This window comes from Ambystoma mexicanum, chromosome 5q, assembly GCF_040938575.1.
Source record: "Ambystoma mexicanum isolate Mex_15411 chromosome 5q, UKY_AmexF1_1, whole genome shotgun sequence".
Taxonomy (NCBI): Eukaryota; Metazoa; Chordata; class Amphibia; order Caudata; family Ambystomatidae; genus Ambystoma; species Ambystoma mexicanum.
In genome coordinates, this window is record NC_090933.1 from 1313323741 (window position 1) to 1313346409 (window position 22669).

The following is a 22669-nucleotide window of genomic DNA, read 5'->3' on the forward strand; positions in this document are numbered from 1 at the left end:
ATTCTTTTTGTTCTCTTACATTATAAATTTGTGCTATTTCTATGTCTGCGTTATCCTATTATGTTTCTTACTTTTGAGACCTGTCCGCCTTGTTTTAGATGTGTGCTTGTTTTGGGATTGTTTTGAAGGGGCATTCAGCCTATTTTTCCTTCCGACCTGGCAAGTTAGTGTCCAGCCCACTTGGCAGAGGAGGGGGCGGGGAGGGTAGGGATTAAAGGGGGGGGCAGAAGAGGCGGCGTGCACAAAGGAAGGGGGAGGGTCAGAAGAGGAGGTGTGCCCAGAGGAAGGAGGAGGGTCAGCAGAGTAGGAGTGGCCAGAGGAGGACGAGTACCCAGAGGAAGGGGGAGGGTCAGCAGAAGAGGAGTGCCCAGAGGAAGGGGGTGAAGCAGAGTGGGAGTGTCGAGAGGAAGGAGGAGGGACAGAAGAGGAGTGCCCAGAGGAAGGGGGTGAAGCAGAGTGGGAGTGTCGAGAGGAAGGAGGAGGGACAGAAGAGGAGTGCCCAGAGGAAGGGGGCAGAAGAAGAGGCGTGCCCAGAGGTAGGGGGTGGGACAGAAGAGGAGAGTGCACAGAGGGAGGGCGGGGGGGGAGAAGAGGAAGGGGGGTCGAGGAGGCGTGCCGAGAGGAAGGGGGGAAAATGAGGAGGTGTGCCCAGAAGAGGCGTGCCCAAGGGATGGGGCAGAAGAGGAGATGTGCCCAGAGGAAGGAGGTCAGTAACAAAGATGCCAAGAGGAAGGTGTCCAGCAGCAGCAGCAGGTAAGGATTGGCATGTGTCTGCAGGGAGAGGGGCAGAGTCTCACACGTGTGGCGGTTGGATGCGGGTAGGGCATGATTTCCAGGGCTGAGATTGCGCATTATCTCTCGACGCCCCTATCCCCCCCTATGCCCAGCACATTCCTTCATGTTGCAGTGAGCCAGCAGGCTTTCTCACACTATACAGGTGTGCCAGAACGCCCCTGTGTACCATAAGCCAGTGCCAGCACTCTCTTTGCTACTATCCTGCTGCCTCCCTAGCACTCTCCTTGCGACAATGCCACCTTCGGATGTGAGATGCAAAGTGAGTCCTGGCCATTGCTTTGCCTTCTGGTACTTGTAGGACTGCTTTTTGTATTTGCAATGTGAAAAGAAACTGATGTACACTAATATAAAACAATTCCAAATTACTCTTTATCTAGGACAACTAATGATTCTGGGCTCTCACCCAGTCCTCCCTGCCCCCCATCCCTTTTGACCAATCTGTGTGATCCTGGGCAAATCGCTGCACCTAACCGGATCCTAATTTCTTTGCCTGCCAAACTTGGGATCACCTAGATGTAATTATGTGAGGTCTGTTTGTCTACACAGCCTCATCGCACATTGTCTAATAGACATTCAGGGGCCGTGGTAGTGTTTGCGAGTCGGGCACTGAGGGAAGGGCGTGTACTAAGGCACAGAGGTGCTTCCCTAGTCCTGCAGGTTTAGTTTTTCTTCGATCTAACCATTGCAGACATACGGGTAGGGTTGCTGATCCCATCTGTGCCTGCTGAGGGATGGTGGGGGCAGTGGGCGGGGCTTCCCGTACTCTTAAACCCACCAGCTGCTTGTTTGCTGCTTTTCCAGCCATCCCCAGACATGAGAGCATGCAGCAGCTCAGGGTTTCTCATTTCACCAGTCTCTGCAAGATGAAATGCTTTACTGCTCATCTAGGATGCAAACTTGAGAACTGCCACTTCCACACAGATCCCTGCAGGAGGTGCATCAACCAACTGAGGTACCATGTGATTTAAATACATATGCTTTACTCTGTGCCTTTGCCTCATTAAGAATAGGCGAAACAAACGAGGGCTGGTACACAGGGGTGTTGCTAGGTCTGGAAGAGATCTGGGGCTAGGCCAATGTCAGGACTGTTGGGACGGTACATGAGGTATGTAGTCCTGGAGGTATGAGTGACGTGAAACCAAAATGTTCTGTGCTCTTCACCTCAGAACCAGATGGAAACGACTAGGAAAAACAAGGACACCACTGGAAATAGAACGCACCTTAACAAACGCACATGGAAGGAAGAAGCCGGGGAGGGACGGCGGGAGGGAGCCCGGGATAATCACACTCCCAAGCCAAACCCCTATGTTAGGAATGGCCTAAGGGACATGCACCTACTCGGTTGCAGACGAGGGAGCATTAACCAATAACTGGAACCCCAGGAGGCCATGGAGCACCTGGATCTCAGAGGGACGGGACCCCGCCCTAGGAGCTCAGGGAGGCGATGGCAGACGCATCCCTCTGACAACCTAAGAGCAAACCCTACAACCATACCCATCTCCACCCAGGGGTCAAAGGGAGGCCTTCACTACCTTCCTGCCCACAGACCACTGGACAGTTACAGAGAGGTGCCACCACTATGAAGCCAGAACCCGTCGAGTGACCCAAAACGAAACGCCCAAGTACATAGCACGCGCAGAGACACCTAACACAGTTAGCCGAAGCAACCATGTAAGAAAAAATAAATAAATAAAACATAATTTTAAAAAAACCCACTGACGCAACCCCTAAAACCTCAACTCTATGCATCCACCTCTCAAACGCTAAACTAGCACAACCACATCTTTACACAGCAATCCGCATGCACTTCACTAAACTGCAACAACAAAACAAACCACACATAGTCCCGCACAATAGCACATGGGAGTCTGCCTATCCTTAAATCGCACCCATGCTCAGCGAACAGTGTTAAACGAACTGAAGCCGTTAGTGGGACATCACAACTCTCGTTTAATATTTTTCCGCTATGCCCTACTAACCCATCCTACCCTCATACCTTTCAGATCCTCCAGAGCGCCAGGGACCACTCCAGTGGTGATAGTGCACAGTATAAATGTCCTTTAACATTAACATGTGGGTGGCCTCTTGGCACTACAAAGGTTATGTATGCAAGGCTTTGAATTAATCATAAACGCAACAATTACTCTAAGCAGCCTTCCATACCATTATTCCTGTCAGTCCGTTTCAGTCATTAATGAAGGGGACCCGCCAGTACAGAGCAGACCCTGCCACCCATGTGTGGCATGGAGGGGTGCCCTGAGCATATCCCATCTATCACTTTAATGGCCTTAAATAACAAGTCTAGCAATACCTTGCCTGGGAGTTACTCATATGCTTGTGCCTGTGTTGTCACGTCCTGTGATGTAACTTCCCCATGACCTCATCCGATGATTCAGCCCCTCCCTGCTAAATTGAACTGTTCCCACACTCTTTCTGCATAGCATCGCTGTGTGGCTGCACCCTTTCTGCATAATATCCCTGTGTGGCTGCACCCTTTCTGCATGTTATGCCTCAGTGACAGCATTATTTCTGCATACCATCTCTGTGCCCAGCTAGCCGTCTTCATTGCATCTACCCTCCCTCTCTGCAGAACAGCCCCATTTCCCACCTGTGTCCAGCACTCTCGGCAAACCCCCCCTCCCTGCAGAGCACCTTTCCACTCCTCTGCAGTGCCCGACCGGATTTTCAGCACCCCACTGCCTTGCACCTTTTCTGCACAGCACCCCATTGTCCAGCACCCTATCTGCAGTGCATCTTCACTTCTCTGTAGAGCAGCAAGAGCACCCCTCCTTGCCTGGCACCTACATTGCATGGCCCAGTAGCAATACCTCTGGCGGGATGCCATGTGCAAGGGAAGGCACTCCTGAGCTTTTTTCATTTTATTTTTTTATTTGTTTTCATGTAAAATTAAGCTGGCATTTGTGCCTCCTGTGAGGAATTCGACCATCGCACAGGGAGTGTGCGCTCGCCTGGGGTTTTCTGTAATTTTGTAGTAAATTGAATGATGGGAGATCATCCTCTCGAAAATGTGTGGGGCTAATCCTCACACATTTTCCTGTGCTCGCTGCACAACCAACACATAAACGTGTACTCTGGGTGGGGACATCCTACAGGCCCAGTATTCCTGTCATGTTCAGCTGGAATGTGATAGCCACGGGTACATCAAAGCATCTCAAGAAGGGGGAAGGCAGCAAAACCTTCCTTCTGCCATGGCCAACCTCATTAACTGACAAAGGCTTCATGGTTCCACCCTATCCTTTGTCCACCATGATGGTGGCGGCCTATACTGATGAGACGTTAATTGAAGCAGGCCTGCGAGAAGCCTGCTAGAAGGACTGACAAAGGACAGGATACCCAACACCCTTTTGATTTGCATCTGTGTCAACCTGAAGACAGCTCCCGCCCCTTAGTTTCAAGGGCAGTGAAATGTTATGTCTGTGACAACTGTTTACAGTGGTCATCTCCACAGAGGGACCCCATTCAAGAAGGTTCAAGTATGTGGTTTCCCAGTGTTCGGCTAACAATATCCCTTTATACAACCGGGCTATGAGTCCCTTAGAATCTGACCTCGTGAGCAGGAGTTTGTTTGTTTATTTATTTATTTGTAATGCGCGCCAGACCCAAGGGTATCAGGGCGCAGAGGATACATGCATTTTTTCATCTTAGGGTTACACAATTATCATAAAGTCAATAGTACAATAGAAAGGTATATACATACAGTAAGTAGAAACAGGATGGCATTACATAATTACAGAGGGAGGTTCAACATCATATGGACATAGTAGGGTCAATATACAGTGGAAGAAAAGTTGAGATGGTAGGACAGTGATAAAAGTGACTTAGTGGTCATTTTCTTTGAGCCAATTAATTATGTTCTGTCTGAAGTTGGGGTACGTTTGGTCTGCCCTCAGGGAGGGGGTTAAAGAGTTCCAGAGCTGTGCAGCTTTGACTGGGAAGCTACCCCCACCAGCTTTGGTCAGTTTGAATTTTGGTACAATCAGACAGTCTGCGTTTGCAGTTCTGGTAGGCCGGTTGGAGGATCTTCTATTAATTATCTCTGAGATAGCGAGGTGTGGCGTTGTTTAGGCACTTGTGTGTTAACAAGGCCGTTTTAAGCCGGAATTTGTCACTAGTGGAGAGCCAGTTATTCTGTCTCCTTACCTCAGAGATGTGCTCTTTCCTAGCTATGCCCAATGCCGCTCTGAGGGCATTATTTTGGAGGGTCTGAATTTTACTAATGATGTATTTATTGGCTTCAAGGTATAGGGAATTACAATAGTCCAATTTGGACAAAATGAACGCTCTGGCCAGAATGGTACAGCCTTTTTTTTTTCTTTTTTTTTTTTAGAAAGGAATGGTTTGCCTGCTCTTATCAGTTTACATGTGTATGCAGAGGCTGAGGCCATGGAATTAACCTGTTTGGCAAAGGTGTGGGTGGAGTCCAAATAGAAACCTAAGGTTTTTACCTCTTTAGCGTCCTTAATGGTGTTGCCATCGATATTAAAGGAGGTGTATTTGTGGCCAAGTTTATTGGGGTAGGGTGTAGTTCCCAGAATAATGAGCTCAGTTTTGTCATCATTCAGGCATAGACCGTGAACAGCCATCCATGCCTGGATGATGAGGTAAATTTTGTTTACGAAGGCCAAATCCTTGTCATAATCCCCAGTAAGTGGTATGAGAATCTGGGTATCATTTGCATAGTTAGTGTAGGTGATGCCGCGAAGGTCCAAATCCTCAAAAAGGGGCTTGGTAAAAATATTATACATTGTGGGGGAGACTCATGAGCCCCGTGGCACACCACAAGTGATGGGAATAGGGTCTGCTGCTGCTGATGGCGAGAAGACTCTCATAGTCCGATTGCTTAGAAATGATTTGATCAAGACTATAGTCTCCTGAGAAAAGTGAGCTGTTGAGTCAAGGTGGTTACATAGGACCTTGTGGTCCACCAGGTCAAACGCAGCCGATAAATCAAGAAGAAGTAATAAGGCTTATTTCCCTTTGTCCCTAAGCTTGTCAATGTGGGCCTTGAGGTCAATCAGCGCTGTTTCAGTACCATGTTGGGGCCTGAATCCTGATTGACGGTCTCCTAGTAGCTGGTCATGCTCCAGGTAATGCTGTATTTGGAGATAAGCCACCCTATCTAACATTTTTAGTAGAAATGCCACTGTCGTTATGGGCCTATAGTTAGTGGGTATGGTTGGATCTAGTGACTGTTTTTTGAGGAGCGGGAGTATCCAGGACTCCTTTAGGCTACTAGGGATGGTGCCAGTAGAGAATGAGGCGTTGATTAGCCTAGATATAAAAGGTGCTAGGTCTCTAGCAGTATCTTTGATGTTTTGGGCGGGGAATTTATCACCCTGACAATTCAAGGTTTTGAGGGAGAGGATGCTATTTTCGACCTCAAGAATTGTAACTTTTGCCAAACTAAAGCGTTGTGCTGGTTTATGTGGAGGCATGGCAGTGCTATTCTATGTGATCAAGTTAGGTAGGTTTGCTTTTTTTTTTGGCAATCTTGTCCTGAAGAGTAGTAACTTTGTTGGAAAGAGCCTTCTGTGTATTAGAACACCAGGTTTTGTTCTTCACACAATTATAAGGCACAAGGATTGGGGCTTCAAGCTCTTTTAGGATTACAAAGAGTTCCTTAGTACTTGAGTTGGCTTGCATGATCCTATTGAACGTTTCTTGCTTGGTGCGAAGTATTGCTTTCTTATAAAGAGATGAGATGTTGATAAGGTTGGCCTTGTTTACATCAGAGAGAAGGTGCCTCCAAAAGCCTTCGTATTTTCTTTTTTCAGTTCTTAGGGTTTTGAAATGTGGGGTGAACCAGGAGTTGAGATGTGCTCTGGGTTTGCTTTTTTTCATTTTTAGCAGGCGATGGTGTCTAAGGCTTCAGTCATAGTTTTATTGTATTCAGTAGCTAAGGTATTGGGCTCAGTAGTATTAAAGGTAAGAGTTTATCAGCAGTAATGCTCTTTTTATTCCTCGTTAATGTGGGAGGGTGAGAAATTTAGCTGCTAATCAAAATGCTACCAAATGGCGGTCTGTCCATAATTGAGGGGTTATGGCAGTGATGGAAGCATTACAGTTGTAATCTGCCACCCAATCAAGTGTTCTGCCTTTGTCGTGAGTTGGTAATGTCACTCTTTGCTTGAAGCCAAGTTCAGTGAGGATATTGGCGACTGCTGCTGCTTGCTGGTCTTAGGGGTCTTTGAAACCCAGATGGAGATCCCCAAGCAAGAGTACTTGCAATGTGTTTTTTATTAAATTGTCGGAAAGAATATTGGAAATGTCCTCCTCAAATGCGCCGATGGGACCTGGAGGTCTGTAAATTAGATGAATGGTGAGTGTTTGGGAGTCAGAGATGGGCAATTTGGCAGTGAGGGATTCTCAGGATTTAACATCATTAGACGGGACTAACCTCATGGCTAGATTGGATTTGGCTATGAGAGCTATGCCTCCTCCACGAGTCTCAATTCTTTCTGGTATAGTTGTTGGGTATAGCGAGCATGAGGGCAGGGCCTGCGGCTGCATGTAGCCATGATTCAGTAATGGCTAGAAAGTCATAATCTTCTGCCTGAATTAAGTCAGCTACCTATGTGGCGTGGGCTACTAAGGATCTGGAGTTTATTAGGGCTCCCTTGAGGTCTGGAACAAGATTCTCTGTCAACGGATTGGAAGGTACGGTTCTTTTCTTCACCGGTCAGAGACACAATGTGAACTTTATTCTGCTGTTTTTTTTTGTGGGTGGTGCTGTCAGTCTTGTGCGTGGATAGAGTAGTGGGGTTGTTAATTTTAGTTAAGATGGTTTGTATGTTGTGAGAGCCTTTTCTTCTAATGCCTATATTGGTCAATTAATTTGTAGGTGGTTCGAACAGTTACAGTCAGTCTAGAGCGGACGTGTGACACGGTATGTTAGTTATGGGTGGGCCCTGGGTGAGATTAACGTGAAGTGGCAGTTGTCGTTGGGCCAGATTATTGGGTGACGGTAGGGTGAGTGTACAGTATTGGTGCCGCATTATTTGTTATGGTAGGGTCTCGAACAGGTATGGTAGAAGGGCCTGTAGTATTGGACACTGGAACTAATGTCATTATGGTCCACAGTAAGACTGGCTGTAGGGCGGTGGCATACATAATGCCAGCTACTTCCGTATGCACTGGTAGGATAGGTTAATTCAGGGTGCTAACAGTAGGTTTAGGTGCACTCTCTAGTGGAATGAACTACTTCAGTTAGCTAGTAGTATGGCAAAATACACATTGATGAGCTATTTCAGTTTGTATGGCGGTCAATTGACAGTAGATCTAGGTACACACTGATAGAATAGGCTATTACAATTTGTTTGCGGTAGGGCAACACATGCACTGGTAATATGGGCTAATTCAGCATGCTAACAAAAAAGGGCTAAATACACTTTGGTAGACTACTCCAATTTTAGCAAATCGAAAGTACAGACATGCACCATTTGTTGAGGTAGGCTAGTTTGATTACTACTGGGGTGCCAAAATGTACAGATAAGTCCCGTAATAATCATGAGGTTAGAAGTAAGCAATCTGAGGAGTAGGCTAGGTCAATATTGTCATGACACGCGTTTCATATGTTGTGAGGCATACAGACATACAATATAGTAGGAGGTGTTGGGATAGTGCAGTGAGATCTGATGCCGGTTTGTTTGCTGCACGGCAAGTTCAGGTGGTTTTACTACTGGGGCGAGTCTTACCTTAAGCGGCGTAGGCAAGACAGGGAGCAGTGTGAGAGGTATAAGGCATCTACAGCTCCTGGAAGTGGGCAAAGGCTGCTGGCTCCCTGTGGCGAACAGGGACAAACGGGGCCTTTATCTGGCCTTAATCTCGGGCTGGCTCTTCCGCCTTCCGGCGGATGTTGCAGGGAGTTATTCCGTTTAGTTGCCTGTCAACAAAGAAAGCGGAGCCTCGTTGTGGCGCCGCATCGTGCCCGCCATTGCTGAAGCAGGCAAAGCGAACAAAGTGAGGATCAGGCCACAGCTCAGCTTGGGGGAAGGCAGTAAGTAGGTGGAGGGCACTATCAGGCACGTGTGGGCATGTGGATAGGGTCAGAACCTAGGGCCTCATCATTCGAGGGTATCAGCATCGGGGTGCACGTTGGTTAGTGCGGGTTGCACTCAGCACGCGGCACCCTAGATCTCCAGTCCGCGGGGCAGTAGTTGCAGGGACTGGTGGGGGCTCCTGCCCTCTCCACCGCAGGCTGGGGGATGCTTCTAAGGGGCAAGGCAAAACAGGGCCGGCGGATGTTGCGGGGAGTTATTCAGTTTAGTTGCCTGGCAACAAAGAAAGCGGAGCCTTGTTGTGGCGCCGCATCGCACCTGCCAATGTTGAAGCAGGCAAAGCGAACAAAGTGAGGATCAGGTCACTGCTAAGCTTGGCGGATCAATGTTTACATCCACACATTCATACATACCATGAGGAAAGGGGTAGCAGAAGTGTATACTTATTGTGGGGAATAGGGGATTTGCACAAGTTGGTTGTGCAGGGAGGAAGGGATTGAGGTATCATCGTAACGTCTCTGAACACACAGATTTTGAGGGGATTGTGGGCTGTGAAATGGGGAAGGGGTACACGTGCAGGTCGGGCAGTGGTATTTTATTTTGTCCTTTTAAGGCGGCAAAATTGTTCACCAATTCTTCCATTTTGACTTCCAGGCTGTCCAGGTTGCTCTTTAGAGTTTCTTTCCTTTCCTCTGCCCGTATGCTGTTGTGGAACGGGTACCAATGGGGTTCCTATCGTAAGTCATTGCATCATGAGGGTCATTTTCTGCCAACCACTCTAAGGTGCTTGCCATTGCTGCATAAAAAAAGAAGTTATGCTTCTCTACTATTGTATACTGCACCACCTGTGCAATTATGAGACAAACATTAGTGTGCTTACTACGGTGTAGTGACGTTCAGGTCTTAGTACTTTCCAATCCTTACTCTGGCTTTTCGTTCTTTGTTCCCATGTAAAGTAGCAGTGAGGTAAGATTGTTGAAGGCAGACGTCACTTCTCTTGTTGGTGCATTCCATTATGGTGTACTCCCTATGCCTTTGTGCTGTTTGTTTCATAAGTACACCGTTTGCAGACCTGCTCTATTTTCCCTTGCAATTCATGTACATGGTGCTGTTTGTATATGTTCCTTGTGTTTGCTGAATGGTACCCCTCTGTAAGAGAACCTCTGCCTTTCTGAGCAGGTTGGATGCAACCCGATGTCTGCAACCAGACGCATAGTCTGCGACTGCTGGGCGCATTAACATGGTGCCAGCAGGATCAGTATGTTGTACAGTACATCTTTACAAACTAAAGGTATCCTGGTAAAAACCTATGAAATTCAACGGAAAAACATTGTTACAGGGACAATACGGTTACAGGTAAAACCGAAAAACCCCAGAATTTTGCCAGTTATAGTAAGCTAAGCAATCATAACTCGCAATACCACTGTGCACTGCTATGACTCACACTCATGGCATCAAAGATGACATCACAAATGTATCGGAACATGTGCCACTGAAAAAACGGTAGGCGGTATCAAAGATGACATCACAAATGTATCGGAACATGTGCCACTGAAAAAACGGTAGGCGAAAATCTATATATAATCTCCTTGATTGAAGATTGCTTTTTTTGGACACTTGTACTATTGCTGCTTGGGTTGCTAATGTTATCACATCCACACCCCTCTTGAGCGTAGAACCTGCCCCCAGCCCATGTTGCCACAAGAAGGTGGTATATCTCTTGATTATTCCTTTTTCAACTTTATGATCGGGATCTGTGACAAACCAGAAGAATGAATGAGATGAGTTAACGGCAGGTTCAAGGATTCTTGTTAAAATAAAATAAAACACCTAGCTTGCCCTATTGCTATGAGGGACTTTCTCTAGCTAACAAAACTAAAACTAAGGGTATTTATTTTTATGTATTTATGGGACATTTGTATGGTGCCTATACAGCCGCCACAAGACAAAAAAGGAGGGGTGGGCTGGACATAGGGAAAAAGAACCAACAGTAATGGTTGTACTAGACCTTGTGACATTTTTACTGTACAAGTGCAGAGACAAAAAGAGAAAGGGAGGGTGGAGGCAGGGCTGGGGGGGACGGTCTAGAGGGGGAGGGGGAGAAGTGCACATGTGGGGTGCCCAGGGGGCTAAGCAAGTGCTGAGGGAAGCCATGAAGGGCAAGTGCAGGGGAAGTAGAAAAGGGAGAAGTGCGACAGAGGGGTGACCCAGATTCAGGCTAATCCAGGAAGGGGTGCCCAAGGGCAAGTGCTGGTAGGGATGCTGGGCGGTGGGGACTTGTCAGGGTGGGCCTTCTCCCTGTAAGACTCATAAGGGACCAGGCACCAGTCACAAGCAGCAGATGGACAGTAAGCGTGAAAGGGGGGGGGAAGGAGGAGGAAAAAAGGAGTCTTGAGAAGTTTACAGAACTTAATGAGATCTTGCTGAAGTCTGGGGGGGCAGGGAGGCCATTCCAAAGGGAGGCACCTGCCGAAGAAAGGGTTCTACTTCCAACTCTGCTTGGAGAAGCATCTGACCCGAGAGAGTTGGAGCTAGAGGACCGAGCAGAGAGGTATTTAGGGAGGGAAAGCTGGATGTAGAGGGGTCCCAGACATCCTTGTAGATGATGCAAAGGGTCTAGAATTTGATCCGTAAGGTCACCAGGAGCTAGTGTAGAGACTTTACAGCTGGAGAGATGCAGTCCCTGGGCTTGAGGCCAATGATAATTCTCGCAGCCCTATTCTGGATTAGATGAAGAGGGCGAATTGAACAAAAGTAAAAAGATCTTCATCTCAATCCTAACTGAATTACTGGCCCTACCACTTCAGGAATAACAAACAAAAAGGAGACCAGGACAATGCCTCTGCGTGGGACTCCTGCCTGGTCCAGAAACAGGATTCCTCTTCCAAGCAGGGCTTTAGAAAGTTCATTCATCCTGGATTGCTTCTTACCAGGAATCAGGATTTTTTACTATTTTACAAACTTCTTGGAAGAGTTTTTCATAATGTTGGTAAACTTGAATATTGAAGAGTCTAGCGTCCCTTCTGTAGCTAGACTCCACGGTTGTCATGCCCCAGGCCCACTACGTTTTCCTTGTGATCATGCCACCTGAAGAGGTGGTTGCTTCCCCATCTCCCTTCCAACCTTGGCTTCCTGGTTGGTTAGAACGCAGCCTTCCGGCGTCCCACGAGCGCTCCACTCACGCTCCACGCTCCAGCTGGCTCCGTGGTCTAGCATGGCACTGGTCCTCCAGGATGTATTTCCGTAACAGGTTTGTGTGGCGTTCAGGCAAGATCCAGCATTACCTTTAGCCGAAGAGTTTGAGGAAACGCCACTAGTCGATGGATCCAAAATAGTATTACAAATAGAAGGGTTTTGTAGATGTTCTCTGACTGTGGCGTTTAGGTGAGATTCGGTATTACCTGAAACCAAAGAGTTTGAGGAAATGTCATTGTTTGGCAGTTTCAAAATGGAAGTAACAACAGTCTTTCCAATTTCCTTATATTCTGATCAGGTCTTCGCGGCAGGGGGTTCCTCGTGGGAATGAGGGGCTGTTATGTACTCTTCTTGCTGAGCAGGTCCACCTCCATATCCTCAAAGGGGATGGCTCCACTCGGAGGAGAAGGGACGATTGTCCAGGTTCATCACATATCCCTGTAGATGTGTAGTATTGGCATGACTGAGTAGGTGGTTTAGTCACTTCTCATCCTTGTACTCCTGCAGGACAGTAGTCATTGTGCCACACATCCTCTTGCACTTCGGTTGGTGGCGTCTCAGATTCCTTCGATTTCTTCTCCTCATGCACTCCATCCTATGGCTGATGCTGCACTTGCAAAGGTGGTGCATGTGCAATTTATATTTCTTCCTGATGCATCAATTTCTTTTGATACAGATCTCTGTTCTTTTTAGAGGAATCGATCTGTGGCTATTGGCAGACTAGAGTGGCTGGCGCAGAGACCCACGCACTGCAGGTGAGAAATGCCCAACAGATACACTCCTCCCCAATCCTTACCATGTCCTCTAAAATATTTCGGTCCAGCTGTAGATTCAGACATGTTAATTTATTCACACCTTCAATAAAAGCAAGTTAGTTTTTAGTGATTGGATCTTCTTCATTTAGTAAATGCACATGAGGTTGTAAGTAGCTTTGTCCTTCTCTGCGTAGTAAATGCACGTAGGGTTCTCATTGATTTGTCCTTCTCCTTTGTCTAGTAATTGCATGGTTCTCAGTACTTTGCACTTCTCTTCCGCCTAGTAAATTCACACGAGGCTCTCAGTGCTTTGGTCTCCATTCCGCCTAGTAAATGCACGTGGCGTGCCCTTCTCCTCTGCCTAGTACATACATGGTTCTCAGTGCTTTTGCCTTCTCTTCCGCCTAGTACATGCATGGTTCTCAGTGCATTGGCCTTCTCTTCCGCCTAGTACATGCATGGTTCTCAGTGCGTTGGTCTTCTCCTCCGCTTTGTGCATGCATGGTTTTCAGTTCTTTGGCCTTCTCCTCGGCATAGCACATGCATGGTTCTCAGTGCTTCTGCCTTCTTTTCCGCCTAGTACATGCATGGTTCTCAGTGCATTGGCCTTCTCTTCCGCCTAGTACATGCATGGTTCTCAGTGCGTTGGTCTTCTCTTCCGCCTAGTACATGCATGGTTCTCAGTGCTTCTGCCTTCTCTTCCGCCTAGTACATGCATGGTTCTCAGTGCGTTGGTCTTCTCCTCCGCTTTGTGCATGCATGGTTTTCAGTTCTTTGGCCTTCTCCTCGGCATAGCACATGCATGGTTCTCAGTGCTTCTGTCTTCTCTTCCGCCTAGTATATGCATGGTTCTCAGTGCATTGGCATTCTCTTCCGCCTAGTACATGCATGGTTCTCAGTGCATTGGCCTTCTCTTCCGCCTAGTACATGCATGGTTCTCAGTGCGTTGGCCTTCACCTCCGCTTTGTGCATGCATGGTTTTCAGTTCTTTGGCCTTCTCCTCGGCCTAGCACATGCATGGTTCGCTGTGCTTTGGCCTTCTCTTCCACCTAGCACATGCATGGTTCTCTGTGCTTTGGCCTTCTCCTCGGCCTAGTAAATGCAGATGGGGTTCTCCGTGCTTTGGCCTTTTCTTCCTCCTAGTACATGCATTGTACATGCATGGTTCTCGGTGCTTTGGCCTTCACTTCCGCCTAGTACATGCATGGTTCTCAGTGCTTTGGCCTTCTCTTTGGCCTAGTACATGCATGGTTCTCGGTGCATTGGCCTTCACTTCCACCTATTACATGCATGGTTCTCCGTGCTTTGGCCTTCTCCTCGGCCTAGTAAATGCAGATGGGGTTCTCCGTGCCTTGGCCTTTTCTTCCGCCTAGTACATGCATTGTACATGCATGGTTCTCCGTGCTTTGGCCTTCACTTCCGCCTAGTACATGCATGGTTCTCGGTGCTTTGGCTTTCACTTCCGCCTATTACATGCATGGTTCTCCGTGCTTTGGCCTTCACTTCCGCCTAGTACATGCATGGTTCTCAGTGCTTTGGCCTTCTCTTTGGCCTAGTACATGCATGGTTCTCGGTGCTTTGGCCTTCACTTCCGCCTATTACATGCATGGTTCTCGGTGCTTTGGCTTTCACTTCCGCCTATTACATGCATGGTTCTCCGTGCTTTGGCCTTCACTTCTGCCTATTACATGCATGGTTCTCTGTGATTTGGTCTTCTCTTCCACCAAGTACATGAATGGTTCTCAGTTCTTTGACTTTCTCCTCTGCCTAGTACATGCATGGATCTCAGTGCTTTGGCCTCTCTTCTGCCTAGTACATGCATGGGTCTTAGTGCTTTGGACTCTCTTCTGCCTAGTACATGCATGGTTCTCAGTGCTTTTGCCTGTTTTGGGGGATTTCCTTCAGAATTCAATATTTGAGATGTATTAGCAAAGAAGTTAAGGGATATAGGGTTTTAGGGAATCAGATTTCCTTAACACGTGATTTAGAAAAACACTGGGTGTCAAAATCTACTAGTCAATATCACAAATTCTCATTGTCGTCTGCCGGACTAACTGTCTGATGAAGATCCACGATTGGGTTAAACCCACTTCCCACTTGTCCACAATGTCAGAATCTAGAAGAGGCATATAAACCCCCTAAGGGAAGCCAAGCTGATACTCCAGAATGGCCCATGGCTTCCACACCAACTTTGCCCCATTTCCAGCCCTGATTCCAACTCCACATTTGACATTTCTGTCATCCCTCCCAGCTCCCTTGCATTTTCTTTTGGCCCTCTCCTTGCCCGCTGAGACTATGACTTAACGTTGGGAATGTGATTATGGGTTTTCTTTAGCAACAGAGTATCTATGTATCGGGCTGTTGCCGAGGCTGCAATACTTTCTTATTTATGCTCCGTCTTTGCTTATATTACCTCACTATATTGTCAAGCAGCATACATGTGTGGTCCCCTCACCCACCTCTCCATGCGCACACACTCCCTCCCAAGTATTTTTTGTATTTTCATGCGTTCAGCGGAACACCCATTAAACAAGGCACTGTGTCCAAAGCTGCTTAAATACTTATCAGAGGCGGGGGGCGCTGTTGCGCGGCTCGCGAAATGGCCACAGCCTGAAAGTGCTCTGGAAGAGGCTCGGGGGAAAATTATACATTTCAACATTTTGGCCATGTTGCTGATTTCACGAAGCAAGGAAGCAAGTGTCGGAGCACCCGCCACGTAAATTGATATAAAATTGAAGTGCGGGGAGTTGGAGGTGCCCGTCTGAGGGCTTTGTTGTGGCGGCTGGTCCCCACCCCCCATGACGCCCGCCATCTTCATCGGAGACAGACCTGCTTCTTCTTCCTGGACTGTGTGTGGGCTAGGGGTGCTTCGCCACCATGCTGTCCCTGTTGGCGGCCCCTCTGCTCCTGCGAGGCCGGTGCCCTGGGGGCTGTGATCGGCGGCGTCTTGGCTATGCACGCAACAGTGCGCAAGGGGACTTATCTTCTCGCCGGGCTCTGGGCAGGGTGGCGGTGCGGCCGGGGTGGGCCTCGGCCGCCTGGTGGACGTGATCTCGCGGAGCCTTGGATTGCGGGGCGGCGGCGACTCCGGCCCGGCTTTCCATTGTGGCAGCAGGGGACATCTGCTCTTGGCACCCTGGCGTGAGTCAGTGGCACCATCTGGCCCCCTGGGTGGCTGTGGACCCCCCTGCAACATTTCTGGTGGACCCTGCTCCCCTTGGCCCCTCCTGCCCCTCTTGGAGTGCAACAAAGTGTTCCCTCTGTGGTTTTGGGCTAAGTGCGGCCCTTCCAGTTCCACTGAGGGGCTAACTATGTCAGGACTCTTGTGGCGCTGTTACGGGGGGGGGGGTGATTGGAACTCTATTTGTTTAACACCTGCCATCTGAAAAGCGGCGTTGGGCGATGTGATCTGTGGGACGCCTTATACCCCATCCTGGTTATTCCTCCGACACCCGCCTGGCACCCCGCTGGTCCTTGTACCCGATCTACGGATAATGCCTGGGCATCTGGCCTGTGCTGGTTGCTGAGGGGGCGATTTGGGTGGGGGGTCGCCCCTATGATCCACAGAGACTGTTCTTTGTTGGAAGCGCGTGCCTGTTATGGGTGAGGCACACTCTCTTCATACACTGTGGCCGGTGTCCTGCTGAAGCGGGGTCTCCCCCGCTGACCCTCGTATCATTGTGAGCTTCATAAGGCGCGGATGGCATCTACATCTCGACTGGGCTACCTCTCGGGTGCCTGATTACATCTGGGCTCTGCGATCTGCTTCTCTGGGCTTTGTGACCTTCCCTTCTCCATCTCTATCGTGTGTGACTGCGGGGTTATCTGCATTCAATACACAAACACTTGGTGGAGCCACTTGGGATATGGGGAACCAGAAGAAACAATCAAAGATGGCCCAATATGCTTATGCCGACCCTCCGCAACAAGGCGACGACCCTGGTCCCCCTCAATTGGACCTTTTCACCCTTAATCAGACCCTGCTGGCGCTTAAGAGTAGCACTGACAGTCTGGGTGCGAAAATGGACTCACTTACTTGTAAAGTGGATGTCTTGGCAGTTCAGATCAATAAGCTGTGTGGCAGGATGACTGAGGCAGAGCACCGGATTGGGTCTGGCGAAGAGAAGATTGCGGAATTACAACGGGAGGTGGCCTCTTTGCAGCAAACGGTCAAAAAACCAAGAACGATGACCTAAAGGGAAGGTCAAGGAGATATAACATTAGGATTACCGGGGTCGCAGAAACCACTCCAATAGACAACATGGAGGTGTTTGTGGAAAAACTACTTAGAGAGATTCTGGAGAACCTGCCAGTCACGGACATGTCCATGGTGGATCGTTCCCACAGATCTTTGGCGGTCAGACCTCCTCATGTCTATAATTGCTCGCATCTTTAACTATCGTGACCGAGGCACACTACTTCGGGCAGCACGTGCCAAGGGGCCACTGAGGTGGGGCTCTGCAAATATCAGATTGTTTCCGGACTTCAGTCAACAAGTACAGGACCTACGGAAACCTTTTCAAGCAGCAAAGAACACTCTGAAAAAGCAAAACGTACGGTACTCTATGATGTATCCCGCTAAACTCATGGTGGGGTATGAGGGGAAAACCATATTCTTCACATCATCAGAGTCAGCTGAGAGATTCGGCCAGGAAATCCTGGCCCCGGGGGCGTCACCTAGCCACTCTCTCTAACTGGTTTGGAGGGGCTTGTGCCCCATTTGTAGTTGTGGTCCGGTCCTAGATCTTCAGCTAAATGAACTCCTTGCGTTCAGTTTGATATGGTCCAATTCCTTGGTATGATCAGCTCCATTAAGCCAAATACTACATGTGGTAACCGATCCTCTCGCAATTGGGAGGCACAGCGGCTGCCGGGTCGCCCCATTGCCCAGCGGTGCTCTTTTGGGTTAAAGTGTTACGGTTTTAGGATGGGGCGGGTCATGGCGGCCGGTAGGTTGTCGTTTCTGGTATGGGTGGGGGGTGGATGGGGTTAGTTACGACTGTGTTGCTGTATTTAGTTCAAGGGGGTGGGGTGGGTGGGACTTCTCTTCTGGGTTTCTAAGGCTTTTTGTGCATCATGACTTGGTAAACTACCCTTACAACTTACCACCAAAAGATATCCTTACGGCACCAGTCACTTCATACAATGCCAACCCAGCCATAACGTGACTGTCTCATCGGGGCTACATGCCCCTGGTAATTCAGATTTAATTCTGCTTACATGGAACATTCGGGGCTTCACTAATGCTAAAAAGGCACGTCTAATTTCCAACTATGAGAAGAATCACCGGGTCAATGTCCTTTGTATACAAGAGACACATTTAGGGAAGAATCACAATCTCCCTGCCCTTTCAGGCTGGGGTATCCATAGATATGGGTCCTCCTTTTCACCGCACTCCTGAGGTGTTGCAATATACATACACCGCTCTCTGGAATTCAAACTCCACAAACAGGTGTCGGACAGTGAAGGACGGTTCATCTTAGTGGCTGGGGAGATCGCAATTCGGTCCGTCATATTCATAAATGTTTATGGCCCTAATTATGACTCTCCCGATTTTTTTCAAGCATGTTCGGAACACCTACTAGCCTTCCCGGGATATGAGGTGGTTTGGATGGGGGATTTTAACTTAGCCCTTTCCTCAGTATTAGATAGATCATGAGCGGCCCAGAGGCAGCCTCCCCGTGCAGCACAAAAATGGCAATCCATCGCGTCCTATTACTCGTTGTTTGATATTTGCCGTTTGCTTCATCCTGAAGCGCGGGAATTCACGTTTCACTCCAGTGTACATGGGAGCTCTTCCAGGATCGATTATATTTTTATGTCTCTAGAGCTGTCTCGAGTAGCGGACGGGGCGGCAATACTCCCTCGTACCCTATCGGATCAATCCCCAGTGCTTTTGAGATTCAGGGGCGCTCCGTCTCCTCCCAAGACACTTCGATGGAGGTTTCGAGCTCAGGCTCTGGAAGATTTAGCGTTTCGGGAAGATCTGCGTCAGTCTATTACAGAGTTCTTCCAGCTGAATGCGGCATCCGTCTCTAGCCCAGGTGTGGTATGGGAAACTTTTAAGGTGTTTTTGCGGGGTTGGTGCATGTCACAGGAGGGGGGGTCCTGAAAAGTATTTGCAGAGCGATTGCTCTGAAAGAAAAAGAAATTAAAAATATGGAGCTCCTTCAAGAGAAGGGAAACTCCCCCGCTCTTCAGGCTGACCTTGCAGCGAAAAGATGGGAAATCCATTCTCTAATGGATGGGGAGGAGCGATTTTTCGGCGACCCCATTGCTGCGGCAAGGTACGGGGAGGGAGATCGTCCGAGCAGTACCCTTGCATGGGCCATCAGACAGAAGAGTCGCTTGGACCCCATACTAGAAGTAGAACAGGGAGAACCTATTTGGGATGCAATGGAGATTAATGAGACATTCCGCCAATATTACGAGCAGTTTTATTCTTCTCATAGTACTGCAGGGCGCAATGACATCGCCCAATATCTTGACAGGGTGGCCCTGGGCTGGCTTGAATCGGAGGTGTGAGTGCTCCTTAATGATCCCCCCCCCCCACAGAAGAGGAATTCCGCAAGGTGATAAAGTTGCTTTCAAATGGTAAGGCCCTGGGTACGGACGGGATAACGGCTGAATTATACAAGGCCTTTCCAGATCTACTTATCCCCCACCTATGTAAGATGTTTGAGGAAGCGGCGTCCTCTGGAGTACTTCCGAAGTCCACCCCGACTGCCCTAGTTATGGTGCTACTCAAGCCTAATAAGGATGCACAGAAATGCTCATCTTACCGCCCCCTGTACTGATAAACACGGACAATAACATTTTTGCAAAGGTACTCGCGGACCGGCTTCTCCCCCACATGCCTGCTCTGATCCTCCCAGATCAGGCGGGATTCATCCCGGGTCGATCTACTCGGAATAACCTGCAAAGACTTTTCCGTTTAATGCACAATGTGAACCCATGCGTCCCTATTGCAGTGGTGGCCTTTGTCGCGGAGAAGGCGTTTGATTCAGTTGAGTGGCCTTTCCTGTTAGAGGTCCTCCGCCGCACAGGCATGGGTACCACATTTCTTCATTGGATCCGCCATCTTTACTCAGCCCCTTGAGCACTGATGTACACAAACGGGATTCAATCTGCTCCCATTTACCCTACTCGGGGCACTAGGCAGGGGTGCCCTTTTTCCCCTCTCTTGTTTGCCCTTGCCATCGAGCCAGTGGCCTGTGCCCTAAGGGAGTTTCACTGCCACCGCGGCGTAACAATCCGCTCACATGTATCTATTGTTTCCCTCTACGCAGATGACCTGTTATAAAACACCCTCGGAGCAACTTACGGCCTGTGATCGAGGAGATATCAACATTTGGTGCGTTGTTCGGTCTACAAATAAACTGGTCTAAATCTGAAGTGCTTCCACTCACGGCGGGGGTAGCGCCACAAGATGTGGGTGAGGCCTTTGCTTGGTGTCCACAGGGAATCCGATATTTTGGTATAAGAGTGTCCACCTCCCCTACATTGTTGGTCGAGGAGAATTATGTCACCACCCTAAAACACCTGGGATATGGAGTGGATACATGGGTGAAGCTCCCTATCTCTCAGGAAGCCTGTATCTCCCTATCTAAAATGATTATCCTAGCAAAACTTTTATACATTTTTAATAATGTCCCGGTTTGCGCCCTGCATCCTTCTGGAGCTGCATAAAGTCCCTGACGTCTAGGCTGATCTGGGCGGGGAAGCGACCCCGCATCTCTTTGCATATACTGTGTAGCCCATATGCCCATTGGGGGTTGGGAGTCCCCAATCTGTTTCTTTATTATCTAGTTGCCCAGATCCAATACTCAATCTGGTGGGGGTCCCCGACGAATGAATCCCCACACTCGCTTCTTGAGAAGTCGATCGCCCAGACTGATGATCTCAGAGGCTTCCTTTTGGCCGCCCAGGAGCGTCACCTAAGAGCGGAGGTCCAACCCTTGGAGATTATTCTTAAGGCCTGGGTTCAACTAGCAAAGTGGGCCGGCATGAGACCATGGTATTCACCCTTGCTGGCTATATATAGGGTCCGAGGGATTCCTCTTAAATATGAACAGGTCTTTATTCATCATTTTCAGAAGTCTACTCCCTAGGAGACGTGGCTCCGCAAGGTAGATTTATAGCCTGGGAGGAACTTAAGGCCAGGGGTGACTGGACCCCGGTTACCCTGTTGCTGTATTTCTTTTTTTTTTTTGTTTAACTCTTTTTATTAGTGGTCACAAAAGATACACAGCACTTACCACATAACATTTCACGTATTTTACATGAAAGGAGGAAAGGAGAGCAAAACAAAAAACAAAGGAACAAGAGTTACATAAATCATAAGCACATTAAGGATTACAGAGACTCGTCATCATCAGAAACCATATTGCATAAATACATTCTGAAGGGGCCCCATATGTCTTTGGGCCTGTTGCAGCAGGCTGGGTCAGGACAAACTGTTCTTCTGATTCGTTAACATATGTCAATTCCCAAAGAAAACGATTCATGCTCGGTGGGCCAGCGCTTTTCCAGGTTTGTAAGATGGATTTCTTGGCCACCGCACATGAGATGTTGAACAGTCTTCTGATTTTTACAGAGCACTTGCCAATGTCCCCAAACAGATATTTCTGAGGGGTCAATACGGGGGGAACCTGTGTAATCTCTTCCAGCATCACCGCCACATCCTTCCAAAATCCTGCCACCACCGGGCACTCCCAGTACATGTGGAATGCACCCGCCTGAGGAGCTCTGCATTTGGGGCATTCGTCCGAGGTGTTTGCTGTAAATTTAGCTATTTTGGCTGATGTATAATGCAGTCTGTTTAGAATTTTAAATTGAATTAGGCGTAGGCCAGCATTCATGGATACATTTTTGGTGAGTGAGCAGTACTTTTCCCATATTCTATCATCAATGGGGATCTGAAGGTCTCTTTCCCACTTGTCTTTGACCTGGTTTACTGTGGGGGTGTGGGCCTGAACAGCAGCATACAATTTTGAAATCCCCAGGCTATCCTTAGCCGTAATCAGCTGTATACATGGATGTGTGGGGAGCTCATCCGGGAAGAGCGGCCATCAGCTTTTGAAAAGCTGATCTCATGTGATAATATTGAAGTGTCCTCAGTGTTCCCCCGCCCAGCACCCACAACAAGTCTTTTAAGGCCACGAATTTCCCATTGAGAAACATATCTCCTAATTTAATTTCTCTATTTGGGTCCCAGGTTTCCTGTAAATTGCTATCATGTGTTGGGGGTTTGCCCGGTTAATTCCATATGGACACCTCTGGGTTATATGGGGTTTCCAATCCCAGTCTTTTATATATCGCTTCCAATGCCCTGACCGTGCAGCTCACGGGGTTGTACTCGCATGTATCCTTGTATTGTTGATCAAAAATTAGCGATTGTATGTCTGTGGGGTGTGTGGTGTATTCCTCTATCCATGCGTGGGGTGGGCCATTGGAGTCACTATACCAGTATCTAGCAAGTTGTGCTTGGGCAACATAGTAGTATAGCTCAAAGGCGGGTGCTGCTATGCCGCCCGAGGAGTATGGTTGTGTCATTTTTTTCGAAGAAGGGCCGTCCTGGCCATATTGGAACGTTGACAAAAAAATACAATTTGATTGGAAGGCGTCCCCACATCTGTAATTTAGTATTTACTGATTGCAGTGCATTTTCATGATTGTTTGAGTGCAGTGTGAGTCTATCTCTGGAAACTAGTATGCCCAGATATCTGATATTTTGCTCTGAACACTTGAGTCCGCACCTCATGTCTGGGCATTTGGTTGTTGGTGTAAGTGGGAATATTTCAGATTTAGCATTGTTAACGCTGTACCCAGAGTACACCGCAAACTCCTGTATCTACGCCATGATGGGCGCAAGGTTCATTTCCTTCTCACGGACATATAGCAGAG

At 48.4% G+C, this 22669-nt stretch overlaps 2 protein-coding genes across 3 annotated transcripts in view; one reads left to right on the top strand and one right to left on the bottom strand.

Moving 5' to 3' along the window:
• LOC138498467 (zinc finger protein 420-like) overlaps positions 1-22669 on the bottom strand; it is a 378622-nt gene that overhangs the window by 158998 nt on the left and 196955 nt on the right. The gene's annotated exons all lie outside the window — the stretch shown is intronic.
• LOC138498464 (zinc finger protein 271-like) overlaps positions 634-22669 on the top strand; it is a 70458-nt gene continuing 48422 nt past the window's right edge. Inside the window, exons 1-2 of one of the 2 annotated variants that reach the window (XM_069622215.1) lie at positions 634-753; positions 12702-12763. The gene's annotated coding sequence lies outside the window, so the exon portion shown is untranslated. The remainder of the gene's footprint in view (positions 754-12701; positions 12764-22669) is intronic. The other variant, XM_069622214.1, reaches the window with a different exon arrangement.